This window comes from Saimiri boliviensis, chromosome 1 (genome assembly GCF_048565385.1).
Source record: "Saimiri boliviensis isolate mSaiBol1 chromosome 1, mSaiBol1.pri, whole genome shotgun sequence".
Classification (NCBI taxonomy): Eukaryota; Metazoa; Chordata; class Mammalia; order Primates; family Cebidae; genus Saimiri; species Saimiri boliviensis.
The window spans coordinates 131,374,239-131,387,661 of NC_133449.1; the positions used below are offsets into that span (position 1 = coordinate 131,374,239).

Consider the following 13,423-nt stretch of genomic DNA (forward strand, 5'->3'; position numbering starts at 1 on the left):
GAAAAGTGAGGAAAAGAAATGAAGCAAACCATCGTAAAAGACAATTTCCGGTATGGAAAGATGTGCATTTCTGGACAGAGAGGGATCACCGAGTGCCCAGAGCTAAGGAGGAACGACAATCCACAGGTCACAGGAAATCCTAGAACATCAACACAGAAAACCTCCACAGTCTCCAACAATTGAAAGAAAGAAAGAAAAAAGACACAGTCAACGCCTTGGGGAAAGACTGGGAATCAGAGTGGGTCAGAGTCCTTGTCAGTGACCACCAGAAGACAAGGATTTTACTTCAAATTCTAGGGAAAATGATTTCAAAACTAAAATTTTACATCCAAGCAACCGCCATCAGCATAGGGTGAGGGTAGAATAAAAAGTCAAAAAACGTTACTATACCTTCCTGTTCCCATTTTTCTTTTAAGGACAGATATGCTTCAGCAAATGAGGGAGTGCTCTAGAGGGAGGCAAGCCAAGGGCCCTGGCATGGAAAGGCATCGCCCATGCTGATGGCTAGGGCCCGCAGTGACAGTGCTCTGCAGGCCTGGGGTGCTATTGAATTGAAACTGACCCGATAATCCCATAGACAGATTTTTGTTTTGTTTTATTTTGGATAAACATAGAAATGGACCCTTCAGGTGCTAAAGCTTGAAATTTACATTTGTTTTTGTGTTTGTTTGTTTTAAAAAATTTTTTTTTAATTCAGTCCCTGTAAAGACTGCCAAAAATTGCCAATGCCAACTATATTTCAAGTCGTCATGGTGGGGTATTGGGAAAAGTTTTCAATTAGCAATAATCACGCCTCAGATAAACCTCATTGGCTACGATACTGCCACTGCCCAAAGCTTACATTTGTTTTATCTGAGTTCCTTTCCTGGGAAAAGACCCTCAGGCCTCTCAAAAAATAGTATCAAAGAACTGCAACTCGGCTGGGCGCGGTGGCTCAAGCCTGTAATCCCAGCACTTTGGGAGGCCGAGGCGGGTGGATCACGAGGTCGAGAGTTCGAGACCATCCTGGTCAACATGGTGAAACCCTGTCTCTACTAAAAAAAAAATACAAAAAATTAGCTGGGCATGGTGGCACGTGCCTGTAATCCCAGCTACTCAGGAGGCTGAGGCAGGAGAATTGCCTGAACCCAGGAGGCGGAGGTTGCGGTGAGCCGAGATCACGCCATTGCACTCCAGCCTGGGTAACAAGAGCGAAACTCTGTCTCAAAAAAAAAAAAAAAAAAAAAGCAGAGCCTTGCTCTCTCACCAGGCTGGAGTGCAATGATGTGATCTTGGCTCACTGCACCTCTGCCTACTGAGTTCAAGCGATTCTTGTGCCTCAGCTTCCTGAGTAGGTGGGACTAAAGGTGCACACAACCCAGCCCAGCTAATCTTTGTATTTTTGGTAGATACAGCGTTTCGAGATATTGGCCAAGCTGTTTTCAAACTCCTGGCCTCAAGTGATCCTCCTGCCTCAGCCTTCCAAAGCGCTAGGGTTACATATGTGAGCCACTGTGCCCAGAGGCTTGTGGACATTTTTCGGGGTCTGGAGATACGAGCACATTGGGTAATGCAAAATCTGATGCATATCCAAACCCCCACCCTGCTGGATGCAGCCAACCACAAGTCCCCAATGTAAGTCTAAACCTCCTCAAGGACTCTAGTCTGGCTCCTCCTCCCAAATTGTTCTAGAGGTCACGAACCAGAAAGATTGATTTCTCGTTGGTGGTTTATCCCCAGTAGCCAGAATACACACTACAGATGCAGTGCTATCTTTTTTAGCATATGAAAGAAATGCATAGGTTGCCAGGCTAATTAACTAAATGTTATATTTAGCTGGGAAGATAACATAGCCCTAATGTTTGGATTTATCAGAACAAATTCCAGATGGCACACAAGCCGCAGAGAGAGGGGCCATCTGGTAAGAAAAAGCAGGGCTCATTTTTTTCTAAAGGTGAAAGGTAGTAAATGTCAAAACTTTCTTTTCTTTCTTTCTTTTTTCTTTTCTTTTCTTTTTTTTTTTTTTTTTTGAGATGGAGTTTGGCTCTTGTTTCCCAGGCTGGAGTGCAATGGCGTGATCTCAGCTCACCACAACCTCCGCCTCCTGGGTTCAGGCAATTCTCCTGCCTCAGCCTCCTGAGTAGCTGGGATTACAGGCCTGTGCCACCATGCCCAGCTAATTTTTGTATTTTTAGTAGAGACGGGGTTTCACTATGTTGACCAGGACGGTCTCGATCTCTTGACCTCGTGATCCACCCGCCTCAGCCTCCCAAAGTGCTGGGATTACAGGCTTGAGCCACCGCGCCCGGCTCTTTCTTTCTTTCTTTTTTTTTTTTTTTTTTTGATACCGAGTCTCACTCTGTCACCCAGGCTGGAGTGCAGTGGCATGATCTCTGCCCATTGCAACCTCCACCTCCCAGGTTCAAGTGATTCTCCTGTCTCAGCCTCCTGAGTACCTGGGATCACAGGTGCCCCCCACCACGCCCAGCTAATTTTAGCATTTTTGGTAGAGATGGGGTTTCACCATGTTGACCAGGCTGGTGTTGAACTCCTGACCTCAGGTGATCTGCCCACCTCGGCCTCCCAAAGTGCTGGGATTACAGGCGTGAGCCACCTCGCTCGGCTGTAAATGTCAAAACTTTCTATGGTGGAAATATATCTATCTTTCATTCTCCTAGAGGAGCAACCCTCAGCCTCATATCTTACCTGTGCTAATTCAGATACCTGTAGCAGTATGCTCTTTTCAGATACCTGAATAATTAACTACGATTTTAAGAAATACTTGGTGGGTACTGTAAGGTGTTGGGTGTCGGTGTATTCCTGTTAAATATATATTGTGCAGTGACAGCTGCAGGCATTAATAAAACCATTTAACAGACTCTACAATTACACAAATTCTTTGAGTATATAAACCAATAAAAACGGAAATGCTTTTTTCCGAAATGATTTAAGATGTTGCTGCCATTTCTGATTCAGCTCAGCAGTAGTATTTTTAGTGTGTTTTCTGGTTGACAGGATGTTTCTTGTACACATTTTCTTCTCTCCCTATTCCCACTGTTCCTCTGATACTAATCATTCCCTGCCCATATTTATTCACCAGTTTCCCACCCCCCTCCCCCGGCCCCCACTTGCACACAACTGCCAGCTTAATCTTCTTTAAACATTGCACTGTTTATATAACTTTGCAGCTCAAAAAACAGTCAATACCTTTCTGGATGTCCAGAAGATAATGCACAGGTTTCCGCTGATAGACACCCCCATTTCGTCACCCAACCCTTTCAGTGGGAGTCTCCCATGCCCCAGGGCTGCAGCCAGGCTATCACCCCAGGAACTGGAGCTCTGTGCCTAACCTCAGTGCCTTTGGCTGGGACCAGAGCCTCTCTTTGCTGGGCCTAACAGCCTTCTTAAGGAGTCTGGGCCCTACTCCGTCTACCCTGAGCTAAATCCAACATGATTCAGCATAAAGGTGGGAATAGTGCCCGAAGAGAGGCCGCTTGCTCGAGCCTACCCCCGGGGTCAACTTCCAGGGGTGAGGTCATTAGCCCAGATTTTATGTGATGGGAACAGCTGAATACCCTTTGTAGTAAGCAGAATAATAATGTTCCCCTACCCTACAATGTCTACAGCCTAATCCCCAGAACCTGTGAATTTGTTACATTACATGACAAAAGGGACTTTATGATTAAGTTAAGGATCTTAGGTTGAGGAGATTATACTGGATTAGCCCAGTAGGCCCAAAGTAATAATAAGGGTCCTTATCAGAGCGAGGAAGGAGGGTCAGACTTGGAGAAGGTGATACGAGGACAGTAGCAGAGGTCAGAGACAAAGGGAGATTTTGAAGGTGCTAAGTGCCAGCTTTGAAGACGGAGGCAGTGGTTATGAGCAGAAGAATGCAGGCAGCCTCTGGAAGCCACAAGGAATGGATTCTCCCCTGCCCACCAAAGGAGCCAGCCGTGCCAACACCTAACTTTAGACTAACTCATATAACTGAGCTTTCTGACCCCTAGAACCGTAATGTAAGAAATTTGTGTTGTTGTAAGCCATGAAGTATGTAGTGATTTGTTCCAGCATCAGTAAGAAACTACCACACTCCCTTTGCAGGCTCTCCTGGTCCCAGTCCTAATAATCCTGGCCTGCACTCTGATGTGCCTATTCGCAGGCTCTCAGGCTGAGACTGATAAAGGCTAAAGCCTGCACAGACCAATACATTCACCACCAATCACATGTAACTATTTATAATTAAACTTAAACCAGCCGTAATGGCTCACAGCTATAATCCTAGCACTTTGGAAGGGCAAGGTGGGAGGATTGCTTAAGCCCGGGAATTTGAGACCAGCCTGGATAACATAGTGAGACCTAGTCTCTACAAATAAAACAATTAAGAGGGCGTGGTGGTGTGTACCTGTGGTCCCAGCTACTCGAAAGGCCGAAGTGGGAGGATTGCTTGAGCCAGGGAGGTCAAGGCAGCAATGAACCATGATCTCGCCACTGCACTCCAACCTGGGCAATAAAGCAAGACCCCATCTCAAAATAAATTAACTAATTAATTAATTTAATTACAGTAAAACATTCAGTTCCTCTGTTATACTAGCCACATTTTCAGTGTTTAATAGCCACATGTGGCTAGTGGTTACCAAACTGGATAGTGAAGACAGAATAATTCCATCATCTTGGAAAGTTCTATTGGACAGTGCTGGTTATGATGACGTGCCGTGTACCACTAGTTTTTATAAGCCACTGAAGCTGTTTGAATAAAAGTCGAATGAAATCTCAAGTGGAAGCCAAATACGTTACAGAAACAAAGTCAGAAGTGTTTTTACGGGTGCTTTTATGGCCTCCTTTCTTTTTTTCTTTTTCTTTTCTTTTTTTTTTTTTTTTTTGAGATAGAATCTCTCTCTGTCACCCAGGCTAGAATGCAGTGGAGTGATCTCGGCTCACTGCAGCCTTATGTTCTCTTTCTAAATAGGGAGTCTTGGTGATGTTTTTGGGTCCCAGGAATCGGTGTTAGCTCAGACATGGTTTACAAGCCCCTTAAGATACAGTTTCACCTTCCCCCCAGGAGACCGTAAACAGTATAAGTCTCTTGGGGACCTCCCAGGCTGAGGAAACAGGGCTTAGAGGGGACTGATGTGAGCATACTGGAGTGCTTGGCCCTGGTACCATCGCAGGCCTTGGCCTTTATTAGTCTCAGCCTGAACGCCTGGTAATAGATACATCACGCCAGGATTATTAGGACTGGGACCAGGAGAGCCTGCAAAGGGAGTGCGGTGGTTTCCCATTGCTGCTGGAGCACTTCTGGTCTGCTGTTTTGCTTAGAAAGTCTGTCTGTGGTAAGGTGATATAAACATCTTCACCATTTTCTTGCAAGTTTGGAAGTTTTCATTCGAACACTTTTTTTTTTTTTTTCAGTGTCACCAAGGCTGAAGTGCACTGGCACCATTATGGTTCGCTGCCACCTTGACTTCCTGGGCTCAAATAATCCTCCCACCTCAGCCCTCTGAAGTAACTGAGTTCAGACCACAGGTTCCCACTACCACGACTGGCTAATTTTTTTTTTTTTTTTTAAATTTTTGGTAGAGATAGGGTCTCACTTTGTTGCTGTCCAGGCTGATCTCGAACTCCTGGGCTCAAGCGATTCACCAGCTTGGCCTCCCAAAGAGGCATGAGCTACTGCACCCAGCCATTTTCTTTAATTTGTCTGGTATTTGTCTGTATAATATGAGGAAGCAATCTAGGTTTATTCTCTTCAATGAATAGCAAATGTCCTGTCATTTCCCCCCACTAACTTGAGGTGCCACTTTGGTGATAAAATAAATTCCCACATATAAAAAGATGTTTGTCTTTTTCTCTCTCCCTGCAAGGTTAAAACCCTGCTTTAATTTCTATAGCCTTGCTGTTTATTTTGCTCTCTGGCAGGGCAGCTCTTCTCCCATTATTCTTATTTTTCAATTTGTTGTCTGTTCTTGTTCGTTTCCTCTTCCTGAAGCACTTTGGCATCCGTTGGCCAACTTTCCTCTAAATAGCCTATTGAAAGTTTTTGGAATTTATAAACTAATGACATAATTGACATTAGAAAAACACTGAGTCTCTGGATTTAGTAATACTATTTGCTGTTCTGTTTATTTAGGTGCTGATTTTGGTACTTTTTTTTTTTGTTTTTAAGATGGAGTCTCACTCTGAAGCCCAGGCTGAAGTTGCACGATCTCGGATCACTTCTGCCTCCGCCTCCTGGGTTCAAGCGATTCCCCTTGACTACAGGTGCGTGCCACCACGCCCGGCTAATTTTTGTATTTTTAGTAGAAACGGGGTTTCACCATGTTGGTCAGGCTGGTCTCCAACTCCTGATCTCATATCTGCCAGCCTTGGCCTCTCAAAGTGCTAGGATTACAGGCGTGAGCCACCGCACCTGGCCATTTTTGTGCTTTTTAAAGTTGTCTTCATTAAAGTTGTCTTCTTAAATTTTTGTCTTCATTGCATTGCAAGTCAGCTTTAAGGCATTTGTTGTTACTAATGTGAAAGAGTTTTGGTTCCCCGCCATGGATTTTTAAATCACTTAATGAGAGTATACAGAAAAATGAGATTTTTGTTTGTGTGGTTGTCTTACTGAGCTCTCTATTTTAATGTTTTGTTTTTTCTTCTGTCAGTTCTCTGTAATTTTCTAAACAGAGTATGATACCATAAACAAACTTGAGAGTTTCTCCTTTCTTCTCCCTGGTATTTTTCTCTCTCCCTTCTTTTTTTGGCTTACCTTATTGGAATATCCAGCAAGAGGCTGAGTAGGAGTGGGAATAGTAAGTACCCCTCTACGTTCCTGACTTTTAATGAGAACACTTCCATCATCTCACAACTGAGTATAATGTTTGCTGAAAAAAAGGTCTCTGTTTTTCTAGTTTGCTCAGAAAGTGATGTTGAAATTTAACCAAAATATTATTTCACATGGGAAATTATTATATATATTTTTTTCTTTAAATTGAAAGCGTTGAATTCTAATAAGAGATCTCCTAATATTGAAATAGCTTTATATTCCTGGAATAAACCCTATTTAGCCAATCACATTAGAATTAGTCTTTACATACATAGATAAATTCTATCTGACACTAATTCCCACTTAGGATTTTTGTGTCTATATTTTTAAGTTTTCTTTTTTTAGGCTATTTATTTTAAAGTTTCTCTAGTCAGTAAGACTATGATAGCCTTGAAGAATGATTTGGGAAACTTTCCATCTTTGTCTAACCTTTGGAACCTTTCTACGTCCTAAGGTCTGAGAGAACTTTCCTGTAACTGTCTGAGACAAACAGTTTTTTTCAGAATGGATTTTTCGCTAACTTTAATTTCTTCTGTAATAATTGACTTATTCTATTTTTCTACCTCTATTTCTTTGAGACAGAGTCTCGTCTGTTGCCCAGGCTGGAGTGCAGTGGCACATTCTTGGCTCACTGCAACCTCTGTCTCCCGAGTTCAGGCAATTTTCCTGTCTCCCTCTCCCAAGTAGCTGGAATCATAGGCATGTGCCACCATGCCCGGATAATTTTTGTATTTTTAGGAGAGACGTGGTTTCACCATGTTGGCCAGGCTGGTCTCAAACTCCTGACCTCAGGTGATTCACCCACCTCGGCCTCCCAAAGTGCTGGTCTCGAACTCCTGGGCTAAAGCAATTCTCCTGCCTCAGCCTCCCAAAGTGCTGGGATTACAGATGTGAGACACTGCACCTGGCCTGTACTGAGACTTTCTATGTGGCCTAATTCCATAGAGGCTCTTATGAGTATTCTGAGGTCAACTGAAAAGACTGCATGTGAATATATATGTATATTTGTATGTGTAAATATATGTGCATATGTGTGTACATATATCCATTACATATAAAATCCAATAGTTATTTATATTACTCAAATCTTCCACATGCATGAAGAATTAAATTTTTGTCTGTTTCATTTGTCAGTTTTTGAGAAAGATATGTTAAAGTGTTCCACTAAGATTTTGATTGTCAGTTTTATCTTGCATGCTGGCATGCATATTAAAGCCGTGTTATTACAAGGGGAAAGGCTCGTGAAAATATATTTTCTAGGCATATAGTTCGTCTATCTATATAAAATCTCTTTACTCATTCTATCTAATGCTTTTGGTTTAAATTGTATTTTGTCTGATATTATTTTGCAAAAACTTTACAGCCTTTTTTTTTTTTTTTTTTTTTTTGAGACAGAGTTTCGCTCTTGTTACCCAGGCTGGAGTGCAATGGCGCGATCTCGGCTCACCGCAACCTCCGCCTCCTGGGTTCAGGCAATTCTCCTGCCTCAGCCTCCTGAGTAGCTGGGATTACAGGCACACGCCACCATGCCCAGCTGATTTTTTGTATTTTTAGTAGAGACGGGGTTTCACCATGTCGACCAGGATGGTCTCGAACTCTCGACCTCGTGATCCACCCACCTCGGCCTCCCAAAGTGCTGGGATTACAGGCTTGAGCCACCGTGCCCGGCCTTTTTTTTTTTTTTTTTTTTTTTTTTTTTTGATACAGAGTCTTGCTCTGTCGCTAGGCTGAACTGCAGTGGCGCGATCTCGGCTCACTGCAGTCTCCACCACCCAGGTTCAAGCGATTGTCCTGTGTCAGCCTCCCTTGTAGCTGGGATTAAAGGGCACACCAGCACACCCAGCTAATTTTTTTGTATTTTTAGTAGAGATGCGGTTTCACCATGCTGACCGAGATGGTCTCCATCTTCTGACCTCGTGATCCGCCCGCTTTGGCCTCCCAAAGTGCTGGGATTTCAGGCATAAGCCACCGCACCCAGCCAAAACTTTCCTTCCTTCTTTCCTTTCCTTTCCTCCCTCCCTGCTTTCCCTCCTCTCTTCCCTTACCCCACTCCCTTCTCTTCCCTTCTTTCCCCTTCCCTCCCTCCCCCCTTCCCTTCCACACTTCCTCCCTCCCTTCCCTTCCTCTCTTTCCCCTTCCCCCTTCCTCTCCCTTCCTTCCCGGACTCTCGCTCTGTTGCCAGGTTGGAGTGCAGTGGTGCCGTTTTATCTCAGTGCAACCCCTGCCTCCTGGGTTCAAGCGATTCTCCTGCGTCACCCTCCTAAGTAGCTGCGACTACAGGCATGCACCACCACTGCCCCGCTAATTTTAGTAGAGACAGGGTTTCATTTTGTTGGCCATGCTAGTCTCAAACTCCTGACCTCAAATGATCCTCCTGTCTCAGCCTCCCAAAGTGCTGAGATGACAGGCATGAGCCACTGTGTCTGGCTTCTGTCTTTAAATTATTTTTTAATCTGTATAAATTTTAATTTACATGGGCACTTGGTTTTTGTTGTTGTTGTTGCTGTTTTGAGACAGAGTCTCACTCTGTCACCCAGGCTGGAGTGCAGGGGCATGATCTTGGCTCACTGCAACCTCTCCCTCCCAGGTTCAAGCAATTCTCTAGCCTCAGCCTCCTAAGTAGCTGGGATTATAGGCATCCAACACCATGCCCAGCTAATTTTAGTAGAGATGAGGTTTCACCACGTTCATCAGGCTGGTCTCGAACTCCTGACCTTGTGATCCTCCCGCCTCAGCCTCTCAAAGTGCTGGGATTACAGGTGTGAGCCACCACACCCAGCCGGACACATGGTTTTAAAAATCAAACATGTTATAAGACTTACAATGGCCAGGCACTGTGACTCATGTCTGTAATCCCAGCATTTTGGGAGGCTGAAGTGGGAGGATTGCTTGAGTCCAGGAGTTTGAGACCAGGCTGGGCAACATAGAGAGATCCTGTCTTACAAAAAATATTTTTTAAAAATTAGCCGGGCATGGTGGTGCACACCTGCAGTGGCAGCTACTCAAGAGGCAGAGATGGGAGGATAGCTTGAGACCAGGATATCATGTCTGCAGTGAGTTATGATCTTGCAACTGCACTGGGCAACAGATTGAGACCCTGTCTCAAAAAAAAAAAAAAAAAAAAAAACATAAAACAAGTATCTTCCTTACCCCCAACCCCTACTCTATTTTCTCTCAGCCTAGAGACAATCGGTATATTGTTTCAGATAATTGCTCCACATTTCTAAATAATAATCTTCCAGAGGGGCGCTGTGGGTCACACCTGTAATCCCAGCACTTTGGGAGGCCAAGGCAGGTGACCTCTGGATCACCTGAGGTCAGGAGTTCAGGACCAGCTTGGGCAACATGGTAAAACCCCTTCTTTACTAAAAAAAACAAAACAAACAAAAAAAAAAAACCAGCAAAAATTAGCTGAGCATGGCAACGCGTTCCTGGAATCCCAGCTCCCTGGGAGGCTGAGGCAGGAGAATCACTTAAACTGGGAGTCAGGGGTTGCAGTAAGCCAAGATTACGCCACTGAACTCCAGCCTGGACAACAGAGCAAGATTCCATCTCAAAATAAAAAATAAATAAATAATCTTCCCACTACTGAAATCCCTTGAATTTTCAGTTTTATATTTTCTCCATTTCCTGTTGTTGGACATTATCACTTTGTTCTCTCACATAACCCCACCGCATTCCTATTTCTATTCTTCACATTCTCCCAAAATAGTTGTAATTTTTGGTTAGATCAATATTCATTATTACGTCTATGTCTATGGAGATGTGACTCACAGCCAAGTTATTTCGTGTACTATGATTATATATCATTTTCAGATAGCTTTCTGTTTTCTCAGGAGTTAATGGATTTCTCTCTTTGCTTGGTTTTTTAGGTGCCTTGCCCTAATCCCTCCCCAGCTTTCCAGCAGAAGTCTGGGTCTAAGTCCACAGTGTGCAGGCTCCTCTCTGTCCTTCCCTGTCATTGGCTGAGCTCTAGGCCTCCTGCTTTGTGTTTCTCCTCAATTCTCTTGACACTCCTCCTGGGCATTCTCTTGATCATGCTCCTGTGTTGGATCTTGGATTTAACCCCCTGTCTCTCGTTTTCTTAGTTCACTCCCTTGTTTTGATGGGCCATGTTCCAACTTCTTACAACAGGCTACATGAAGGTGGCCTGTCAGAAAATGTCTTTATTCTACTCTTACATTCGATTGACAGTTTGGGGGTACCTGTAGGTTTCTAGGTTGGAAATCATTTTCTTTTCTTTCTTTTTGAGATGGAGTCTTGCTGTGTCACCCAGGCTGGAGTGCAGCAGTGCGATCTCAGCTTACTACAATTTCTGCCTCCTGGGTTCAAGTGCTTCTTCTGCTTCAGCCTCCTGAGTAGCTTGGATTACAGGCACCGGCCACCACACCCACTAATTTTCTGTGTTTTTATTGGAGAAGGGGTTTCACCATGTTGGCTAGGCTGGTCTCGAACTCCTCCTGACCTCAAGTGATCCACCCACCTCGGTCTCCCAAACAGATGTGACCCACCTCGCCCGGCCCCAGAAATCATTTTCCTTCAGAATTCTGAAAGCGTTGCTGGTTCTAGCTGTGTTCTTGAGACAGGTAATGCCAGTCTGATCTCCACTCCTTTGTCCGTGGCCTGTTTTGTTTCCTGGAAGTTTTTGGTATCTTTCTTTTGTCCTGAGTGCTCCGAAATTTCACAACAAGTTGCCTTAGTATGGATTTATTTTCATCCACTGTGCTAGGTATTAGTGAAACAGAAAAAGTTCCCTTGTCCCCCTCTCAGGGTGTGTGATGGGAATGTGGCTTGCTTCTTGGGTACCCCATGCTCAAACCCCTAGGGGGAGCATGCAGATGGGCAGGTTGTGGGGCTCGGTCTCCACAGCAGTACGTAGGAGTGAATGTTGACAGCTCCTGAAGTCCCAGTAGGTGTTTTACAGGGTGCTCTTTTAGCTTAGCTGTCGGTAGACAGCTGTATTAGTAAGCTCAATTAGACCCCCTGCCTTATCAGTACAGAGGGCTTTCTGTTTCCCAGGGTTCCTTGCGTTGGTATACCAGTAGAATCAGAGTACACCTGGGCTTGAAGAATGAATGCAAGGTTTTATTGAGTGGAAGTAGCGCTCAGATGGGGGAGCCAGAAGGGAATGGAGTGGGAAGGTGGTTTTCCCCTGGAATCACGTGTCTCAGTGGCCTGGAGTCTCCAACCACCATCCCTGCCAAACTCCACATTGTTCTGGTAGATGGCATGGCGGCTTGCTGGCATCTGTCAGTGGGCTCTTACACTCTTAGGAGTGAGTCACTTAAAGCATATGGGGGACAAAAAGCTTAATGGAAGAGTTCTATGAGTGGGTGTGGCTTATTTCCTAGTTGAATTACTGTGAGATCTGTCTGGGCAGTAATATTTGAAGGTCTTTTCTTAGGTTAATCATGCTTGAGAAGGAATGGTCTCCAAGGCCTGAGACTAACAGAGTAAACTACCATCATTCCTGGAACCCAGTAGAGGAAGGGGACTGGAGGTCTCACCTTCCACATGTGGCATTTCACTTAAGTGCATTGTGTTCAGTACAGTCTCTCATTTCTTGCCTAAGCCCTGAGTCCAGTGTCACTCTAGTTTATTCTCTCTAGTCTTCTGGGGAGACAGAGTTAGAGATCTAACTGCATCCTACATGGATGCAGTTGGAGTTCAAGTTGAACTCCAATATGAACATCCAATATTCCCATTCCCAGTCTCAGTCACCCCATTATCTTTATTCAGAGTGGTGCCTCCCATTCCTGAGATTTTCTGGTGATTTGTGGTGCAAAGCTGTCTACTTCTGGATTTCAAATAGGCATTAGCCTTTTCTGGTCATTTAATCAGTAATCAATTAAATGTCTAACTGCTTTCTTTGGCTAAGATGTTGTTGCATCTCTTTGTCCTTATAAGTTTATGCATATTAAAAAGTTTCTTTACTGTACCATTAATGGATTTTCAAGTAGGCTTCTGTGCTTTTATTTTACTTTATTTACTTTTTGAGCTAGGGTCTCCCACTGTCACCTAGGCTGGAGTGCAGTGGTGCGATCATAGCTCATTGCAGCCTCAAACTCCTGAGCTCAGGTGACCCTCCTGTCTCAACGTCCTGATTAGCTAGGACTACAGGCGTGCACCACGATGCCCAGTTTATTTTTAAATTTTTTGTAGGGAAGATCTCACTATATTGCCCAGCTATTTTCTCTCTCTTTCTTTTTTTTTAGAGACAGGGTTTCACCATGTTGGCCAGGCTGATCTTGAACTCCTGACCTCATAATCCACCTGCCTCAGCCTCCCAGAGCGTTGGGATTACAGGTGTGAGCCACTGCTCCCAGCCCAGGCTATTTTCTTAGGAAGAGATCTTGCTATGTTGCCAGAGCTGTTCTCAAACTCCTGACCTTAAGCAATCCTCCCTCCTTGGCCTCCCAAAATGCTGGGATTGCAGGTGGAGCCACCACACCTGACCTCTTTGTTTGTTTTAATTAGTATTTTCTTGTTTTATCTTTATTCTTGCATTTTCACACCTTAAACCTCTCATTTTGTTTTAGTTATCTATAGTAACAGTAATAGCTAACATTAAGCACTATTTGCCAGGCACTTTTCATGCAAAACTTGTATGGTACTTTCCGCATAGTAGAGTGCGGGTGC

At 44.2% G+C, this 13,423-nt stretch overlaps 1 non-coding gene across 1 annotated transcript; it reads right to left on the bottom strand.

Moving 5' to 3' along the window:
• Positions 1–697: 697 nt before the first annotated feature.
• Positions 698–838, bottom strand: LOC120361880 (U4 spliceosomal RNA). Its single transcript, XR_005577930.1, has one exon. It is a non-coding gene; the product is annotated as a U4 spliceosomal RNA (small nuclear RNA).
• Between the last annotated feature and the right edge of the window lie 12,585 nt (positions 839–13,423).